Here is an 18,855-nt window from a genome sequence, read left to right on the forward strand (position 1 = left end):
GCCTGTCAGTCATGTGGTTCCACTGTCTAAGAATTTGGAATGATCCTTGTCAATGAGTATAGTTGAACAACATGGTTTGAACTGTGAAAGTGCATGCTTATGGAGGGATTTGTTTCCTTTATCTGCAGGTTCCACATTCACAGATTCAGCCAAGCATGAATTTTGGTCAAATTCCAGGAAGTAGAAGCCACATCTATGGAGGGCCAATCATAAGTTAGTTATACATGAACTTTCCACTACTCAGGGAAACTCCCACATTGTTTAAGCATTGACTATAAATTTTTGCCTCCTCACCTAGGTGTCTTCTTTAACCATTTCCCTGGTCTTATATCCTCACCAGACATCTTCCAGCAAGGTCCTGCCTCTAGTCTCAAATCCTGTTCACTTTTCTCACTGCCACCAGGGGGCTCTTTTTAAAGCATGGGAGCTGGTCATGTCACTCCTCTGGAGAACCTATATTGCCTCAAGATATGGAGTAGACTTCAAATCTGATTTCACTTCATGGCTTCTGCACCATTTGCCTTGCCTTCAGTCCTCTGTAGATTTCACTCAAAGGCTTGTAGAGAGAAATCAACTTAAATGTAAGCCTCACTTCTTCACTCAGAAATACCCAGGAGAGTGCAAGTTACCTTGCGACCCTCTTAAGCATCAACTCTTGTCTAACTCACTGTCACAGGACTGAGTTGGGCCATTGTTCAATCTTAAGCCAGTCCTTGTCTCTAGCTTACCATATTCTAGTTGACCTAGGTCTAGATTCTTGAATCAATCACTCACATGGAGGATGAATATCATGACTGGTTTTTATCAACTAGGGTCCTCCCTTCTGCTTTCTTGAAGCTGAGGATCAAGCCTCAGGTGGATTCCGAATGGCAGAGAGGTGGTGGGAAGGGTATTGAGGGGCTCCCACAACCTGCCTTACAATTTATCTCATACCTTCCTGTACATGATTTCTTCAATGATCACAATTAATATTTTGAATAAATGCAAGTAAACAATGAATAATGAATGAGCAGTGTTTCACTTGCTATAGAAAAAAAAAGGATATCCAAGGAAATTGGAACCGCCTATAAAGCGAAGGTTTTGGGGGATTTGTTAAAACTAGAGTCTAGTGGGCCTCCCTGGTGGTACAAAGGGTTAAGACGCAACCGATGAAGCTGTACACAACCTGTGCAGCATGAGTTCGATCCCTGGCCAGGGAGCAACCTACATGGCGTAGCAGACTGCTCTTGACTCTCCCACTGCTCCCCTCAGCAGTGTACTTTGGTCAATCTGCCTGTCCTGCTCCCCACTCTGTCTCTGGTGAATCTTCTCCACCCCACACCTCTGGCCTGTATCCCAGCTCTTGTGTGTATAAATAAATAAATCTTTAAAAAACCAACAAACAAACAAAAAAACACTAGAGTCTAGGGTAGTAGGGCCAGGAAAATTTTCAGAAATCAGACTAGGTGATTATGTTAGTGTCAGGATTCTTCATTCATACACACACACACACACTATATATATATATATATATATATATATATATATATATATATATATATTTATTTATTTATTTATTTATTTATCATAAGGAATTGACTCACACAGTTATAGAGGCTGGGAAGTCCAGACCTAGGAAAGCTAGTGTCCTAGTTTAAAACCAAAGGCCCAGGGCCAGGGAAGTCAATGGTATTAAGTTATAGCCTGAGTCTGTGTCCAAAGCAGAAGACTGATGCTCTGGCTCTAATACAATCAAGCAGAGAGAGGGGATGTTTTTAACTTAGTCTTTCATTCTATTTGGGCTTATAACAGATTAAACTAGGCCCACCCACACTTGGGAGGGCAATCTGTTTTTATCAGTCTACTGATTGTTAATCTCATCCAGAAATGCTCTCACAGACACACCTAGTAATAGCATTTAGCCAAATATCTGGACACTTTGTGGCCCAGTCAAGCTGACCCACAAAATAAGCCATCACAATATGATCTTAATTAGTTATAAAAGATATTGAATGTCATGATAAAGATGTTGCACTTATCCTTTAGTCGTTCAATTATTCACACATTCATTGGTTTCCCACTCCATGGATTGTGCTAGGAGGTGGGACCAAGATGGTGAAACAAGCAGATATGATCACTGACCTAAAAGAAGTAGGGGAAGTTACAGACACTGAATAGCTAATCATGTAGGTGTTACCTCCTCTGCTAAACCTCTCAGTGTTCATCCCCCAATTCTCCAGGGAGCCCCACTATCTTCCTCCTCTGGGGTCCCAGGGTCCTTTGAGGTGGGGAATTATATAGACAAGTCTCAGCACCCCATTCTAAATGCATACATTCACTTACTTAGACCTCAAGCAGCTTCATTCAGCGAGCACTAAGACAGTCCCCATTTAACAGAGAGCATAAATAACCTGCACAAGGGCTCAGAGCTAGTAGGTGGTAGAGCTGAGACCTGAACCACTCAGGCCCACCCCAGAAGGCAGACTCCCAGCCATCAGGCTGTCTAATGCCCCCATGTGGGTACTTGCATTATCCCCATTTTACAGATGAGAAGACTGAGGCTCAGGTTAGAATTTGCTGAGTTTAGGAGCTGAATCTGAATGCAGGCACTTTGCAGAGATTAAGTTTCCCATCTCCACAGCCATAACATCCCTGCAAAGGCCTCTGTCAAAGCACCAAGCATCTTACATGGTGCTTCCTTATTTACATGCCTGTCTCCATTCTCTAGCATGGCATTTCCTTGAGAGCAGAGACCCCAACTCTTCCCCTTTCAGGTCCCCTTTCTTCAGTTCCAGCACAGTTTGGGCCTTTAATCCCATATGCAAATGTTTGCTGAATGAATAAAATGGCCAGTGAATGAATGAATGAATAATTGTTAGTGAAGTTTCCAGATCTAGGGTATGCTCTATGAGTAGGAGGGTTTAAAAATAATCTCAGCAAATTGGGCATGTGTGTGAGCCTGTTTCCTCGGCCCCAGGAAGAAACAAAACCCTTGAAAAGGAAGAAAGAAAATGGGGCATAACAAAGATTCCGGGCTGGATTCCATGACGTCACCCTCAAGTTGGATGTCGGGACTGGTAAACAAAGGCTCTTGTGACATGGCTGTGGTGGAGCTGGCCGCTTGGCCGGCGTAGGGGAGGCAGCTAGAGTGGCCTGCCTCAGCGCTGGCCTCCACCCCAAGCTTTAGCCCAGGCGCCTCTGCATTCAGCAGGTATCTCGTCCAAGGGAAAACCAGGACAGGAAATCAGGTTGCCATGGAGACCAGAGAGGCCCTTCCAGACACAGGGGAAAATAAACACATTCTGGTTGGACTTAACCCCCACAAAGCCAGGGTGGCCCTACCTCCTTCTCTGAGAAGTTCTGGTTTTCACTCGAAATGTCCTCTCCTCCAGGGGCCCTCAGCCCCAAGGACTGAGCAACAACCCAGCCCACTCAGGGTCTTGGGTGATAGATAAATCACCGCAGGGTGGAAGGAGGAAGCCATTTTGGCTCAGACCTAAGACCTCCACAGGCTCCTTCACAGCTGGGGGCTTCAAGCTAATGAGGACGGAGATTTCTATGAGTGCCAGGTGCATTCATCACCCTTTAGGTCGATTAACTCCTTCAAGCCTCATGATAAACCAGTGAGGGAAGCATTATTATTCTCATCCCCCTTTCACTGTTGAGGAAAGAGACAGAGAGAAAATGACTCACGCAAGGTTACCAGATGGTTGGTGGCACCAGAATTTAAGGTACTTTGAGAATTCTGGGGTACTTAGGGATGTGGAGCTTTGGAGGTTCCAAAACTAGCTGTGAGGCCATGGGAAAGTGAATTAATCTCTCTGAGTTTCAGGCTCCCCACTGGGGACATAAGCACCAACTTTGAAGGATGGATGTGCGTCAGTGTACATTTATTGAGCACTGACTGGATGCTGGGCACTATGTGTCCCTGTGGAAGTACAGTGGGAAAGAAGACAAGTGCGCAGGCTTAGAATCACGCCACCTGTGGACAGGCGGTTTCAATGAGGACACAGAAAAGTGTCCCTCTGAGAACCCTGAGGTGGAGAGAGTTGGCACCCTGGAGAAACTGGGAAGAGTCCAGAGGGGTTGAAGTTACCAGCAGCACGAAGCGCATGTTGAGCCTAGATCTCACGGGGCCCAAGCACGTGAGGTGGAGGAGGTGGGGTTCCCTCCCAGGGCTGACTGGGCACGTGCAGAAGAAAGCCAGGTTTCAGGTGCATGCTTAGGGGGTCCATCCCACCTGCAGGGACCTAGTCTAGGACTTGTTCAAGAGCCAACTGGGCGCCACAAGCAGCCTGCCCCTTGTTTTTGCATGGTCTGGGAAGTAGGGATGGTTTTTATATATTTTTTTAAATAGATTTATTTATTTATTTATGCATACAAGAACTGGGGTAAAGGCCAGAGGTGCAGGGGGTGAGAGGATTCACCACAGAGTGGGGAGCAGAACAAGTGGATCTACTGAAACACACTGCTGAGGGGAGCAGCAGGAGAGACAGGAGAGGTCTGCTGTGCCATGTTGGTCAGCTCCCTGGCCAGGGATCGAAGCCGTGCTGCAGAGGCCGCAGATAGCTTCAGAGTGCTGTCTTAACCCCTCGTGCCACCAGGGAGGCCCAGTTTTTATATTTTTAAGTCTTTAAAAAAGAACCTCCAAAATATTATTTTGTGACATGTGAACATTGTATGAAATTCAAATCTCAGTGTCCATAAGTAAAATTTATAGGAGCACAGCCATACCCACATTTAAGCTGCTCCCTGCCTGCCTTTGTATTACAGTGGGGGGGGGGGGTCGTGGTGGTGGAGTGGTTTTGAATGTAGGGACAGTAAAACCAAACATAGTGACAGCTTGGCCTTACAGAAGAAGGTTGGCCTGGACGAGAGGTCTCTGATTTGGGGGTGCAGAGTCTGATTAAGATGAGGTTGTACCTCAGGATCCTTGAAGAGGAAGCAAGGGGCCCATAATATGTGGGGCACCCCTCATGTTTTAACACATGTAGCGCTCAACCCAGTCCTTCTGAGGAAGGTACGAAGATTCTCTTCACTGCACAGATGAAGAAACAGGGCAGGGGCAGGAGCTAAGGAACATGCCTAAGGTCACACAGCTGGTAGATGTCAGAGCCAGGACTTGAACCTCAGAATCAGACTTCAGGCTCTATGCTCTGCCATCTGTCCCAGGTGTGCATCTGGTATTGTTAGAGGTACTGGGCTGGACCTCAGGCTACCTCTCACTGGAGTGATCCCTGCTACCTCTCACTGGAGTGATCACTCCCATGTTGTAGAGGCTACAGGTGGGTATCCGGCCACCACAGGCCTTCAGATCCTGCCCTGTGTTGGGGGGTTTCCATTTTTTGCAAAGTTTGTGCTGACTATTCTTTAGTCTCCCATAGATCCAAGTTTCACAACCATTAAAAGCACAGAGCTTCGGAGCCTTCCCTAACTAGCAAATTAATCTTTCTGAGCCTGTTTCCCTACTGGAATGGAAATGCTTACAATGAAGGATTATTGGGACAGTTAAATTCAATGGCACATTTATTGAGCACTTACTATATGCTGCATGGCCTGTGCCTTGGGAGACCAAGCCCAACAGGTAATATGCAATGGGTCCCCTTGCCCTCTGGCTTTCTATTGGCTTTGACCAATAGGGAACCCCAGAAGGTGACTGGAGGGAGTGAAGTTGAGTATTTATTCTCCAGCTGCCTCCCTAGAGGGTCTCTGGGTGCTGGTGCCTTGGGGAGCACAACTCATACCCTCTCCGTGTTGACTTCTCAGTCTCCAGGGTGCAGGGGTCACTCTTCCCTGTGGCCCCTTCAGGCCTAGGGGTAATTAGTCCCTGAGGATATTTGTGTTTGCTAACACCCTGCCCTCCCTTCAGCAAGAGTCCTTGTATTAATTGCTCCTTAAGTTACCTAATTGGAGTGTGTCTTCTCTTTCCTGCTGGGACCCTGAATGATGTACTTTTCATCAAAATTAATTTCCCAAGCATGCCTGATAGGCCAGTGCCTTCTGCCTGGTCTCACAAAAGACCTGCTTTTCAATTCCCCAATGCAATATCTGTAGTTGAGAATCCCATAACAGATGAATGAAATCCCATTCCAGTGAGGATGTGAGGCACCTAGAGATTTTTATACAACGATGGGTGGGTATGTCAAATAGTGAAAGCTAAATGCAGCTGAATACATGTTTCAAATGTTTAAGATAACCTTTTGACAGCAATTTCATCTTTAGGACTTCATCTCAAGGAAACAATCATACTAGTGTGAAAAAGATGTACTATTGTGCAATCAAGCCAATTGATTAGATACATTAATTCACTCAAAAGATATTTTTTGAATACCTACTAAGCTTCAAGCACTGTTCCAGCCCTTAAGGATATAGCAGTAAATAAGTCTGATAAATTCTTGTTGTCATGGAGCTTATATTTTTTTTACGTTCTCAATAACTAATTATTTAATGAATATATGAATCACAGTTATGAACAAACTAGAAAGATCTGGTGAACCTATATTATACAGAATACCATGGGTCTGATATGCTTTATATATATATTTTTTAATTCATACTTGCTTTTTGCAATTTTTTTTTTGAAGGAGTAATTTTTTCTTACATCGCTACTAATTTTGGGACACGGTAGGATTTCTCCCCTTAGGTGTGGTCACCATAGCTCTCCCACCAACAAAGCACCCATTAGTCCATCACCATATTCCCTTCTGCTCTTCTTCCCCCAGCTGTTTTCACCTCTCCCAACCCTTTGCCTCCCTCCCTTCCTGGATGCCTCATATCTATGGTCAGATATCAAGGTTTGTCTTTGACTCTTTGTTTGCTTTTGTCTGTATTCCACATGTAAGTGATACTATCCAATATTTTTTTTCCTTCTGACTTATTTCACTTAGCAGTAACCCTTCTGGCTCCATCCATGTTGCCGCAGATGCATGAGATTATCTTTTTTGACTGCTGAGTAGTATTCCATTATGTATATAAGTGACACCTTCTTGATCTACTCATCTGTTTTGGGGGCATGTAGGTTGTTTCCATCTCTTGGCTATTGTAAAGAGTGTTGCAATAAACATAAGGTTGCAGGTTTCCTTTTGAATTAGTGTTCTTGTGTTCTTTGGCTAGATCATGGAGCTTCATTTTAGCAGTTGAGTTTATTACAATATACGAATATAATGAATGACATGCAACTAGGCCAAAAGTAAGAAAAAAAAAACAATTAGTCGTTCCATATGTATGAGTGTAGAAAGATGTCCACTATGTATCATTAATAGGAAAAGAGCAAGGAAAAGGAGAATAACAAAGTAGCCCATTTTTATTTTTCAGATTTCAAAAAAGTATGGGAGAATAAAAAATAAATTATTAATGATTAATTGGGAAAGTGGGGTAATGGTGGACTTTCATTTTTCTATTTTATACAGTGTGTATTGCTTGAGTGTTAATTGGAATAAGTTTTACTAATTAAAAAAGGTATTTCCATTTGAACAATAAAACCTCTATACCTGCTTTTTTCCTTTTATATTTTTAAAGATCTATTTTCTTATGCATACAGGAACTGGGGTACAGGCCAGAGACTTGGGAGGGTGAGAGGATTCACCAGAGACAGAGTGGGGAGCAGAACAGGCAGATGGACTGAAATACACTGCTGAGGAGAGCAGCGGGTGAGTCAGGAGAGGTCTGCTGCGCCATGTGGGTAGTTCCCTGGCAGGGGATCGAACTCGTGCTACAGAGGCTGTGGATAGCCTCAGAGGCTCCGTCTTGACCCCTTGTGCCACCAGGGAGGTCCCTGTCATTTTTGTCACATTCTATTCATTAGAAATGATTCACTACATTGAACCTATGTGCCAGGGGAGGGCTGCAAATATCATACAAGAACACATATCAGAAAGCAAGAATCAGGGCCTCCCTGATGGCACAGGGGTTAAAATCTTAAGCACTATCAAGCTATCACCAGCCACTGTGGTTGAGTTTGATCCCCAGCAAGGGAACTGACCCACATGGCACAGGAGATCTCTCCTGTCTCACCCACTGCTCCCCTCAGCATTGTATTTCAGTAGATTGGCCTGTCCTGCTACCACTCTGTCTCTGGTGAATCCTCTCACCCCTCGTACCTCTGGCCTACACCCCAGTTCTTGTACACATAAATAAATAAATCTTTTTTAAAAAAGTAAGAAATCAGGAATCATTGGGGAGCATCTTGAAGGTCACCTACCTCTGGAAAGGTAACCCAGCAATCACATGAATAAAGGGTATGAAGAGAGATAACAGGGGAAGCACAGATAGTTCAAGGCAGCAGCTGTTTAAAGAGTTATTTACTAATTCAATAAATAGATGCTGAGTACCTACATTGGGTCCAGGTACTGTTCTAGGCACTGGGGATAAAATGATGAACAACTTAGCCCAAGCTTGAGTTCTCATGGGGTTTACAGTATACCAGAGGCAAGACAAAGCAGCTAGAAAGATATGAGCTTAAGAAACAAGACAGTGTTGATGCAGTGACTGATTGGATATGGTAACGGAGTAAGAGTTTAGGATGACCCTAATGTTTCAAGGTCAAATAACTGGCAGACTATTTACTGCAAAGGGAGTAGACTTAGTGAAGGATTTAAAAACCTGTGGTTGGGCATGTTGGGTTTAAGAAGTCTGGGACTATGCGGTGATACTCAGAAAGCAATTGGACACCAACTTAGAAGCTCAAGAGTAATGTCTGACTTGGAGACAGAAAAATAACACATTAGTGGCATGACGGTGCTATTCAAAGGCAGGCCAATTAATGTGGAGAGAAAAGAAGGCTAGCGTAACTCTTAGGAATTAGAACATCTAAGGGTTGGGTCAAAGAAAGAGCAGGCAAAAGAGCAATCAGAGAGATGAGGGGGTGTCACTGATTCTGCAGGAGAAAAAAAAAATCCAAAGGAAAAGGAGTGATCAGCTATGTCAAACACAATCAAGAAACCAAGATGTCTCCCTACACGTAGAAAGGAGGTCACTGTGACCGTGTGGAGAACACTCCGTGGGAGTGTGAAGGGGAGAAGGTTGAGAAGTGATTGAGAGGTGAGGAAGCACAGCTGATAAGTGTAAATCATCCTTGATTCTTTCTCTATGTGCCGATCCTATTGGCACATATGTGAATTCCAAGGCATTATCTGAATTAAATGTCCATTCTTGACATTATTTCTGCATCTGGGAGGCTGCCAGTCCTCCCTTTCATTCCGTCCTAATGCTCTGGTTGGGAATTGTTCCACTAGGCAAAAAGAATAGGATTGCTTTCGACAAGTGGGAAAAGACTAGGCAGAAAAGCTGAGGGTGTCAGGTCCTTCCGTACCTTGATGGTGACGTTGCGTCAGGGCCAGTAAACAGAGAAGCAACCATCTCCAAAGGGTGCAAAGGTTGAGGCAGATCCCCTCAGGGGTGCTCAGTAGCCCACATCTAAAGGAAATCCCTTTCCAAGGCTGAAATGCACCCTTATCTTTTAGTGGCCTGGGATTTTAGGAGATTAAGGCATATCCTATTGAAGGAGGAAGAATCACAGCTTTTCTTATACAAAATACCTTTTTTGTATTGACTAGCAATTTCAACTTATTCTCTCTGTTCACCAGAGAGAGGTGTCACTTCCTTGATCTCCTTCCAGCCCCCACCTTGAGATCAGAAAACGGAATTGGTGGTGCTGGTTGGAGTATTTGAACAGAAGGACTGAGTCGATTCCTTTGACAGCTTTCCCTAATTTTTCTTGTGATCTTCTCTAAAACAGTTTAATTCACTTGATTATTCAGATTTTTAAATTTTTTTTTTTTTTCTGATTGTTCAGATTTAGATCAACCTGTATATGTGTATGTAAGTGTGTTGGGCGTGTGTGTTTTAAGAAAATAATATTTAAAAGGATAACTTTGCAGGGTCTCAGCTTCTGTCTCACTACATTAAATAATTTAGTTGCTTTTACGTGTCAGTGTTGGAATGGAGAGGAAAGGCTCTCCCACCTCCGCTGGAATCAGGCTCTATTATGTGCAGAGTCCCTTTCGAGTTAGTTCCAAAATAGTAATCCCAACAAGGAAAACTGGTAGCTCACTGTTTATGGGTCCACCAAATTATTTAATAGTATTTTATTTTTTTTAAGTTTTATTTATTTTTATTTTTTTGTGCATATAAGAACTGGGGTGTAGACCAGAGCTGTGGGGGGTGGGGGGAGTTGAGAGGATTCACCACAGACAGAGTGGGCAGCAGAACAGGAAGACTGACTGAAATATACTACACTGCTGAGGGGAGCAGCGGGCGAGACAGGAGAGGTCTGCTGCACCATGTGGGTATCTCCCTGGCCAGGGATCGAACTCGTGCTTCAGTGACTGGCGATAGCTTGATAGTGTTGAGACTTAACCCTTTGTGCCACCAGGGAGGCCTCTTAATATTATTTTATTTTTGGATCATTTACAAGTCAGAAATAAAAAGCTGACCATTCATAGACATTAGCACTTGACCAGAATTGGTCTTACAATGGGAAGTAGCATTTAGAAAGAGGCACCCAGGGCTAGGAAACTCTAGAACTAATTTGCCATTTTCACTTTTGCATGCCTTCCAAACAGCCATATCCAAATAGCTGGTTTTATTTTAAATCAGCCCCATCCCATTTCATTTTATTAATGCATGTCCAGAGATTGATTTGCATTTAGAATGTGAAAACAGGTAAGTTTCATACAATGTTGTCAATAAAAGCGATCTGTAGTCTGTAGGCTTTAGTCCTTGGGGAGACACTCGTGTTCCAGGTCTGTTTTGATGCCTCCCCCCCATCAGAGCTTTATCATCTACAGCGGTGCACCCTTTAGGGGGCTTTGGGGAGCCCCTCTCCTCTTCCCTCTCTCTTCTTCCTAATAATGATACTGAGGAATAGGCTATTGAGCTGTTACATGATTAATTTTCGCTATAAGATTCACTGCCATTTCTTTCCAACTGAATTCAGAAGCCCTATGGTCTCTTATTTTTTTTCACTTCTTGATTTATCTCCTCTGAATGTCTCAGTCTTTTTTGTTCCATTCATAAACTTTCTCTCGTGTCATTTCTGCCTTTCCTGCTACCAGTGAAATTTTATTAAGTTGATGTGTTTTTCTTTGTATCCACCTCATTTTTGCAGGCTTGGCCTATTATCTGCCCTTTTATTTCATTGAGTATTAGACCATTTTTCAAACATGCTGCCTTGTTGGCAGTAAATCTTTGTATCAGGAGAAACATTTTCTTCAGAGTCCTCTCATCTTTGTAACTTATCTCATATTATTAAATATTTTCTTAAGTCCCAAGATTTTCTTTTCATGCATTGACATCTACTAGTTTAATTTGTTGATCTACACAGGTGTCACTGGAATGTCTTCAAGACGGACTGGATGCTTCAACTAATATTTGGAGGAGAAGCACAGAAGACGAATAGGTACCAGTCACTAACTCTGCTTCTATGGCACATTTAAATCTAGACCCTACCTCCTTTCAGTCAGAATTCCTGAAACATGGTTCTTGGTTATCTGTAGTCACCAAAGCTTTCTGGTTGCGGTCTAATGCACAACCAGGGTTAGAACCACTGCTCAGGTCCTGGATTCTTAGGGATCAAAGGAAGCTAAAAACCCCTGCAGGGGACTCCCTGGTGGCACAAGGGGTTAAGACACAACCTATGAAGCAATCCACAGCCACTGCAGCACAAGTTCAATCCCCAGCCAGCCAGGGAGCTACCCACATGGCGCAGCAGACCTCTCCTGACTCATTCGCCGCTCCCCTCAGCAGTGTATGTCAGTCAGTCTGCCTGTTCTGTCAGTCAGTCTGTCAGTTCTGTCCACCCGCTCTGTCTCTGGTGAATCCTCTCACCCCCCACAGCTCTGGCCTGTACCCCAGTTCTTACATGTATAAATAAATAAATCTTAAAAAAAAAAAACCTGCAAAGTGAGGAACTAAATTTGGAGCCAAACACAGGTAAAACAATGAAGATATGGGTTAAGTTCCAGTCTATTTTAACTTTATTTTCTTAAAATGAGAAAATGAGGGCCTCCTGGGTGGCGCAGCAGTTGAGCTCTGGGTTGCAAAGCTGCCGGCAGCCTCTGCAGCGCCGGTTCGATCCCCGGCCGCCAGGTGAGGGTCCCACATGGCGCGCAGACCTCTCCTGCCGCCTGCTGCTCCCCTCAGCAGTGTACTTCGGTCCTTCTGCCTGTTCTGCTCCCTGCTCTGGCTCTGGTGAATTCTCTCACCCTCCCGCGCTTCTGACTGTACCAGGGCTTGTATAAATAAATAAATAAAATCTTTAAAAAAAAAAAAAGAGAAAATGAAAACTTAGCAGGAGACTTTCAGGCTTGTGGTTAAGTCTAGTGTTGAATTAAATTTTGGACTTGGCGCTTTGAGGAAACGCTCTTGATAGCAGAGCTAAAGTTATGTTGTTATGGACCTGGACTGTGGTTCCGGACTCCCTTTCCTAGGCTGTACCCAGAAATATGTTTTGGGTGGTATCTGATGCCAGGCCTTCCTGCTAAGAATGTGACCTAATAAAAAATAGAGGAACTCTTGCCATTTGCCACAACATGGATGGAACTGGAAGGGATTCTTCTTAGCGAAATAAGTCAGAAGGAGAAGGACAAATATCAGGTGGTTCCACTCATGTGGAATATAGATAAACAAAACAAACAAATCAATCAAAACCAAACCAGTAACAAACCTTAGAAATCAGTGTAGAATTAAGTCTACCCAAGGAGTGGGGGGGACCCATGGACTATGGTGGAGGGTGGTGGGTGCTTTGGAGGTGAGTGGGGTGCGGTGAGACATCTGAAGGGGGATTCTACACCTCTGAATCACATACAGCATCATAAACCAACGTTACCTCAATAAAATAAAAGCCAGAACAGAACAGAACAGAACGTGGTCGAAAGCAGATGCCATTTCAGCTGCGCAAAGACAGCTGTTTTCACTCACATCTACATTCCTTGAGCCAGGGACCATCCATAGTGTCTCACAAAAATATTTCTCGAATGAACTGCTAAAAAGCTGCTTTGCTGCTTGAACCGGTGATTCCCACACTTTGCCAGAACTTGGTTTGCCTGGGACATGGCCCTGAGCAAAGGGAACCCTCTGGCCTTCTTCGGTACACAAGACCCTCCCTTTCTGGAAAGGCTGAGCGCAGGTTTATCAGAACTTAAGCTTTGAGGGGCCTCCCTAGTGGCACAGGGGTTAAGATGCAACCGATGAAGCTGTATGCAGCCTCTGCAGCACGAGTTCGATTCCTAGCTAGGGAGCTTCCCACATGGCGCAGCAGACCTCTCCTGACTCGCTTGCTGCTCCCCTCAGCAGTGTATTTCAGTAGATCCACCTGTTCTGCTCCCCACTCTGTCTCTGGTGAATCCTCTCACCCACCACACCTCCGGTCTGTACCCCAGCTCTTGTATGCATAAATAAATAGATCTTTAAAAAAAAAAAAAAGAACTTAAGCTTTGAGACCAGGCAGCACAGATGTGACTTCACTTCTGACACCTAATAACTGTGTGACCTTGGTCCTTGGGCAAGTTACTGACCCTTTCTCTTGTATTTTTCCTCACAATTCCTGCTACCAACATTTTCATGCATACAGAAAAATCGAAGGATAGTGCTATTATGATTGTGTGATGGATTGTTGATAATCCAATGATGAGCTGGCCCTTGGTAACATTTTGGTAGATTTGCTCTGTGTGTGTGTGTGTGTGTGTGTGTGTGTGAGAGAGAGAGAGAGAGAGAGAGAGAGAGAGAGAGAGAGAGAGAGAATATGTCACATGATAAAAAAATATATTTGACTTTGGTCCCAGGTTCCTAGGGCACAGCTCTAAAGTCCTGGGAGTCTCTGGGTATCTTATGTATGCTCCCAAGATGACTGGTGACTGAGAACCCCTCAACAGTTTCAAGATGGGGGACCGAGGACTCATTAGAAGGCTGGAGCTTTCACTCCTCTACCCTTGATATTTGAAGAGGGTAAAGGAGGTAGAGATTTGAGCTCACTCTGCCAATATAAAGATGCCTCTCTAAAAACCCCTAAATTATGGGGTTCAGAGAGCTTCTGAATTGGGGAGCACACTGAGATGTCTGGGATGTGGTGTGTTCAGAGGACATGGGAACTTGGCTCTCCTTCCCCCGTACCTTGCCCTCTGCATCTCTTCCATTTGGCTGGTTCTGACTTGTGTCCTTTCTAATAAACCAGTAAATGAAAACAAAACACTTTCCTGAGTTCTGTGAGTCATTCTAGTGGCTGCTCAAAGCTGAGGAGGCGGCTGACGCGACCCCTAATTCACTGCCGGTCAGTCAGAAGTCCCGGTGACATCCTGGGGCTTGTGACCCACAGTCTTGTGGGACTCAGCCCTCAAGCTGTGGGGTCTGTGTCAAACCAAACTGAACGGAGGGACAGCCTGCCGGAGTCTACGGTCTGAGGCTGAGTAGTGGTGCTGGAGAGCATCACGGAGTAAACCTCAGGCTTCGTGGCGCTGTGCCCCTGAATGTTTTGGTCAGCACTGCCTAAAAATAAGGACATTCTCCTACATAAGCACAACACCAATGTCACATTTAGTGAAAATTAACAGGGATTTGCTTCCTGATGCCATCTACTATTCAAATGTCACCAACTGCCCCTGAAACGTCTTTTGTGGCTGTTTTCATTTTCCACATCAGGATTCAACGTAGGGTCACAAACCACATTTGGTGTTGATGTCTCTTTACTCTCTTTTTTCTCTAGAAAAGATCCCTAACCTTTCCTAAATGACATTGCTACTTTGGAAGGTGCCAGCCGATGGTCCAGAGACCGTCCCTCATGCTAGATGTGTGTGATACTTTTCCAGCCTCATGTTCCCACCCGGGAAATGGTCGTAGTAAGACCAGCTGCCACGTGGCTACTGTTTGCTCTGACATAGTTGCCCTGAGGATGTCATGCATGCAAAGTGCTTAGTGCACTGTCTGGTACACAGTAAGTGCTCAATAAATGGTACTGTTGGTCATGCCTGTCCTCCTCCCCCTCATTCTCACCATTCTTGGGGTCACCGCCACCAGCTTCAGCACCCAAGTGATGACACATGAACTCAATCTCTCCCAGCCTTCTGAGATGTCTTACAACCATCCCGCCCCGTACCTTCTGTCCTGGAGAACCGAATCGATTCATCCTAAATCAAATGAATGTCTTAGTTTCTCCCAAACTGGACTTTAGCCTTACCGCTCCTCCTAAGGTCACCCTCTTTTTTCAGAATCACAATTTTATTTCCTCAAACAGCTCAGACAATAGTGAAGCCTTCCTGGTGTGATGCGCCCCCCCAGGGAGGAAGGGGGTGCTTCGTCATTGTTGGCAGCGCCCATGACCTTGGTGCTGAGGTGGTTGGTGCCGCAGCTGCTGCAGTGCTGATGGAGGGATGCTGGGGAAAGGAGATTGGCTGGTGAGGAAGGTGAGGAATGTGCTGCCAGAAGACCGGGCTCAGAGCCAGAGCTAATTGCCGTGGCCTGGAGGTGCTAGTACCCGCTGTCAGCATCATCTAAGGAAGCAGGGGGGCTGGTGGGAGTGGGGGAGGTGAGAAACGGGAAAGGTGAGAGCGACTGACAGGTTGGAGAGATCCACTTGTTCCCCTAGGGTCCACCCTCCCTTCAGACCCAAGCTGTCTGGGAGAAATTGTGGCTGTCACCATAGCAACAGCAGCAGCTGATGCGTGATGCACAGTGTCTTTATTAGAGAACCTTGGTCAAGCTTGTGCCAGTATTTTTCCATCTGAATGTCATTTCTTCAGAGAAAGGAGAGACCAGAGACTGCGGATGGCATGGGTGGGGCTGGGGGGAGGTGTTTGGAGATGGAGGAGAGCGGGGAGAGCTCTCGGAGGGCCTACCGAATTTCTGGGGATCCGAGATTGAAGAGAAGCAGATTTTAAAATATATATTGCCGGGATAAGACCTAATTTAAATATTCAAACAGCTTCAGAATTCCCTTAAATTATACACGAAGTGCTGAAGCGGCGCGCGTGTCACTTGGGAAAGGTAGAAAGCCGCGCACTCTGGAGACCCTTGCAGGAGGGGTCGACTCTCTGGTCTGGAGGAACCACGAACCTGGTTCGTGACCTTGGACTGCCAGCCCTGCCGTTTCCCGGCTGAGCGGCTTCGTGCAAATTATGTTCCCTCCTTCAGACTTCAAGTCCTCATCTGTAACGTGGATGGAACAGGAGTAGCTGCCGCAGAGGGTTGTGATGAGCAGTCGGTGCTCAGATCCATAGCGAGTTAATCCTAATACCCGACCCACTTAGGTGCTCCACAAACAGCTGCTTCTATTCCGACTCAGAGTATCTCTACTATCACTACTACTCGCCTCCTCTGTGGTGCCTACTACCAGTACTATTACTGTTCCTGCTCCTACTCGTCCTGCAATCACTGTTACTCCTTCTGCTCTCCTTCCTCCTACGTAGTGATATGGGACAAGGCGATGCAGCTGAGTGCGAGACGATGAATCACTGGCAGCTCCCTGCTCTCCCACGAATGGCGGTGGAGTGCCTGAATTTGCCAGCATCTTTATGAGGGACCAGGAAGAACAGCTACTGCCCAGACAGGTTGTGACTCCAGTGCGAGACGAAGGCAGGACTCCACACACACGAGGGGGTCCTGGAAGAGCTACAGGGTTTTTATTACAAGAGATGGTCCAACTGATCTATCTCGGGATTCTCCCAAACTTATCTATTAAGTACCACCTCTCTGTATTTTCGTCCTGCCACCTACATTGTTGTTTATTTAAGGAGTTTCCCTTCTAATCGATCCCTTTTTTATTGGTCAAATAAATGTAACTTTGAAGGAAATGTGATAGCACCGTGAAAAATGTAGGAGGTGTAGCACTTGCCACGAAACAGACTGTAAAACAAGATGGACACAGCTCAGTGCTGTCGCATCCTGGCCAGTGCCACTTCCCTACTGAATGTTTGAGACCCAGGTTCATGCTCTCTGTTAAAAAAGGAGGCTGGCAAGTATACGTGAGGTATGAAAGACCCACTAGCCCCCCCCCAGATGAAACTTTCTTGTGTGTTCAGAGCACTGACAAACAGTGGAAGGGAGAATGGCTTCCTCGCTGTGCGTGCCCCACCCCAGATCACTGCAGACCAGCATTAGGAAGGAGTGACCACTTCTGCCAGCGTTTGGGGGGCCAGAGCAGACTGCACCGCAGCTGCATTTCCTGTTCAGGTCACCAGGGAGCCCAGGGACATGCCAAGAGGAAGGACTGGCATTGCCACTCAAGGGGGAGGGGGCCGATAGACAAGGTCCAAATCTGAAGGCCCTAAGGAATTTAGATTTCATTCACGAATGAGGTGCAGCCATTGAAACACAGGAAGGGTAGACTGGCAAGAGAGTAGCAGTGGCTACTGTTTTGAAGCCCTCACTGTGATGAGACAGCGAATCTTCGCAAGGTGAGGCATGCAAAATCTACGCCTGTTTTACAGATGAGAAAACTGAGGCTTGCCAAGGAGAAGCAGCTTGCCCTAATGTGATGGGTGGCTAACATGACCTCAGTTCTCCATCCATGCCTGCCTGTCACTTTGCAAAATGACGTTGCCTCTCCTCTCATCAAGAGAGGTCGGTCTTCCCACCCACTGGCTTCGTGATCAAATAGGACCAGAACAAGGCAGGGAAAGGACTATGGGCCGGTTCCCTCAGGAGGCCACATGCTTCCCCTGGTTCTGGGGGTACCCTGACATCACCGCTTGTTCCAGGCCCTCTAGCCTTCTACAGAATGAGAGACCAGGTGGAAATAGAGTCCCGTTGCTCAAGGTGAGGCCCAGGCAGGTGACAAAGCCCCAGACAAGCCACTTGTCCAACCTGCAGCTGACCACAGACACGAGGAAGTCCAGGCGAGACCAGAACTGCCACCTGGCTGGCCACAGGACTGCCAGCACTGAGAGTGCTGTTATTTTAAGTCCTTTTAGAGCCACTCAAGACAACCCAGTGAGGAACTGTCAGAGAGAAGATCTGTTTCCAGGGCCCTGGGCTGGGCATTTTGGTTTCCGCTGGGTAGGCTGTGCCCTGTGCTTCCGAGCACTGTGGCTCAGGGACACTCAGGTTTCCACCAAATGTAGAACACGCATCAGCTGCCCCGCACCACCACCTCAGGAAGACCCAAAGGACACACTGGTGGAACAGACAGAGGAAAAGGAACAGACAGAGCAAGAGCAGGAAAAGTTTTGTCCCCTCAAAAATAAAAAAAAACAGTGGCACCTTCAGTCATTAATGGAAAGCTGTGGTTCCCACCAGAAGTGATTTCAACCCCCTGAGGGAGGGACACTAGCAGCGTCTGGAGACACTTTTTCTTATCATGACGGGGAGTGAGGTGCTCCTAGAATCTAGTGTACAGAGCCCAGGGGCGCTGCTGAACACCCAGCCGACAGTGCACGCGGCAGCCCCTCTCTCACCGCAGGGACTCAGCCGGCCAAATCGTCAATAGTGCCGAGGTCGAGGAACCCTCTTTTAAGAGAACATGTAAACAAGGCTGCTGTTTTGACTGTGACCAAAACCCTTTGGAGCAGTGGATCTTGACCCTGGCTCTGCCTTCCATTCATCCAGGAAACTCCCTTTTAAATCCAATACCCGCCCTGACTCCCCGAGACTCTCATCTCCTCTCCGCCCACATCTTGCTTCCCGGCTGTCAGCATCCAGCTGCAAAGATCCCCGTGATTCCATCCAGTCCTGTGGCTTACCCTCCCTGGTTCCTGTCTGTCTGCTCTTCTGTTCCCCAACTCCCTCGTCCCCCAAAACAAATACTTTTTCTCTCATGCCAAACTCTATCTTCTCATAGATTTTCAGTTACAGGAAGCATTTCAGGATTTATTATAGGCTTTTCTTGGAAATTTGGGGGTTACTGACAGGACACTATGCCCACAAGAGTCCTGATGTTTCTCTACTTTT

The 18,855-nt window shown here is 46.0% G+C and overlaps 1 protein-coding gene and 1 long non-coding RNA gene across 6 annotated transcripts in view; one reads left to right on the forward strand and one right to left on the reverse strand.

Moving 5' to 3' along the window:
- Positions 1 to 18,855, reverse strand: part of TNRC6A (trinucleotide repeat containing adaptor 6A) — a 170,629-nt gene that overhangs the window by 110,327 nt on the left and 41,447 nt on the right. The gene's annotated exons all lie outside the window — the stretch shown is intronic.
- LOC129145533 (uncharacterized) overlaps positions 3,104 to 18,855 on the forward strand; it is a 36,085-nt gene continuing 20,333 nt past the window's right edge. Inside the window, exons 1-2 of one of the 2 annotated variants that reach the window (XR_008551245.1) lie at positions 3,104 to 3,190; positions 11,303 to 11,377. This is a non-coding gene — a long non-coding RNA (uncharacterized LOC129145533). Of the gene's footprint in view, positions 3,191 to 3,666; positions 3,711 to 11,302; positions 11,378 to 18,855 lie in introns of those variants that run through there. The other variant, XR_008551244.1, reaches the window with a different exon arrangement.

The sequence above is a fragment of the Talpa occidentalis genome, unplaced genomic scaffold (assembly GCF_014898055.3).
Source record: "Talpa occidentalis isolate TD23 unplaced genomic scaffold, MPIMG_talOcc4v2.1 talOcc4.12, whole genome shotgun sequence".
NCBI classification, from domain to species: domain Eukaryota; kingdom Metazoa; phylum Chordata; class Mammalia; order Eulipotyphla; family Talpidae; genus Talpa; species Talpa occidentalis.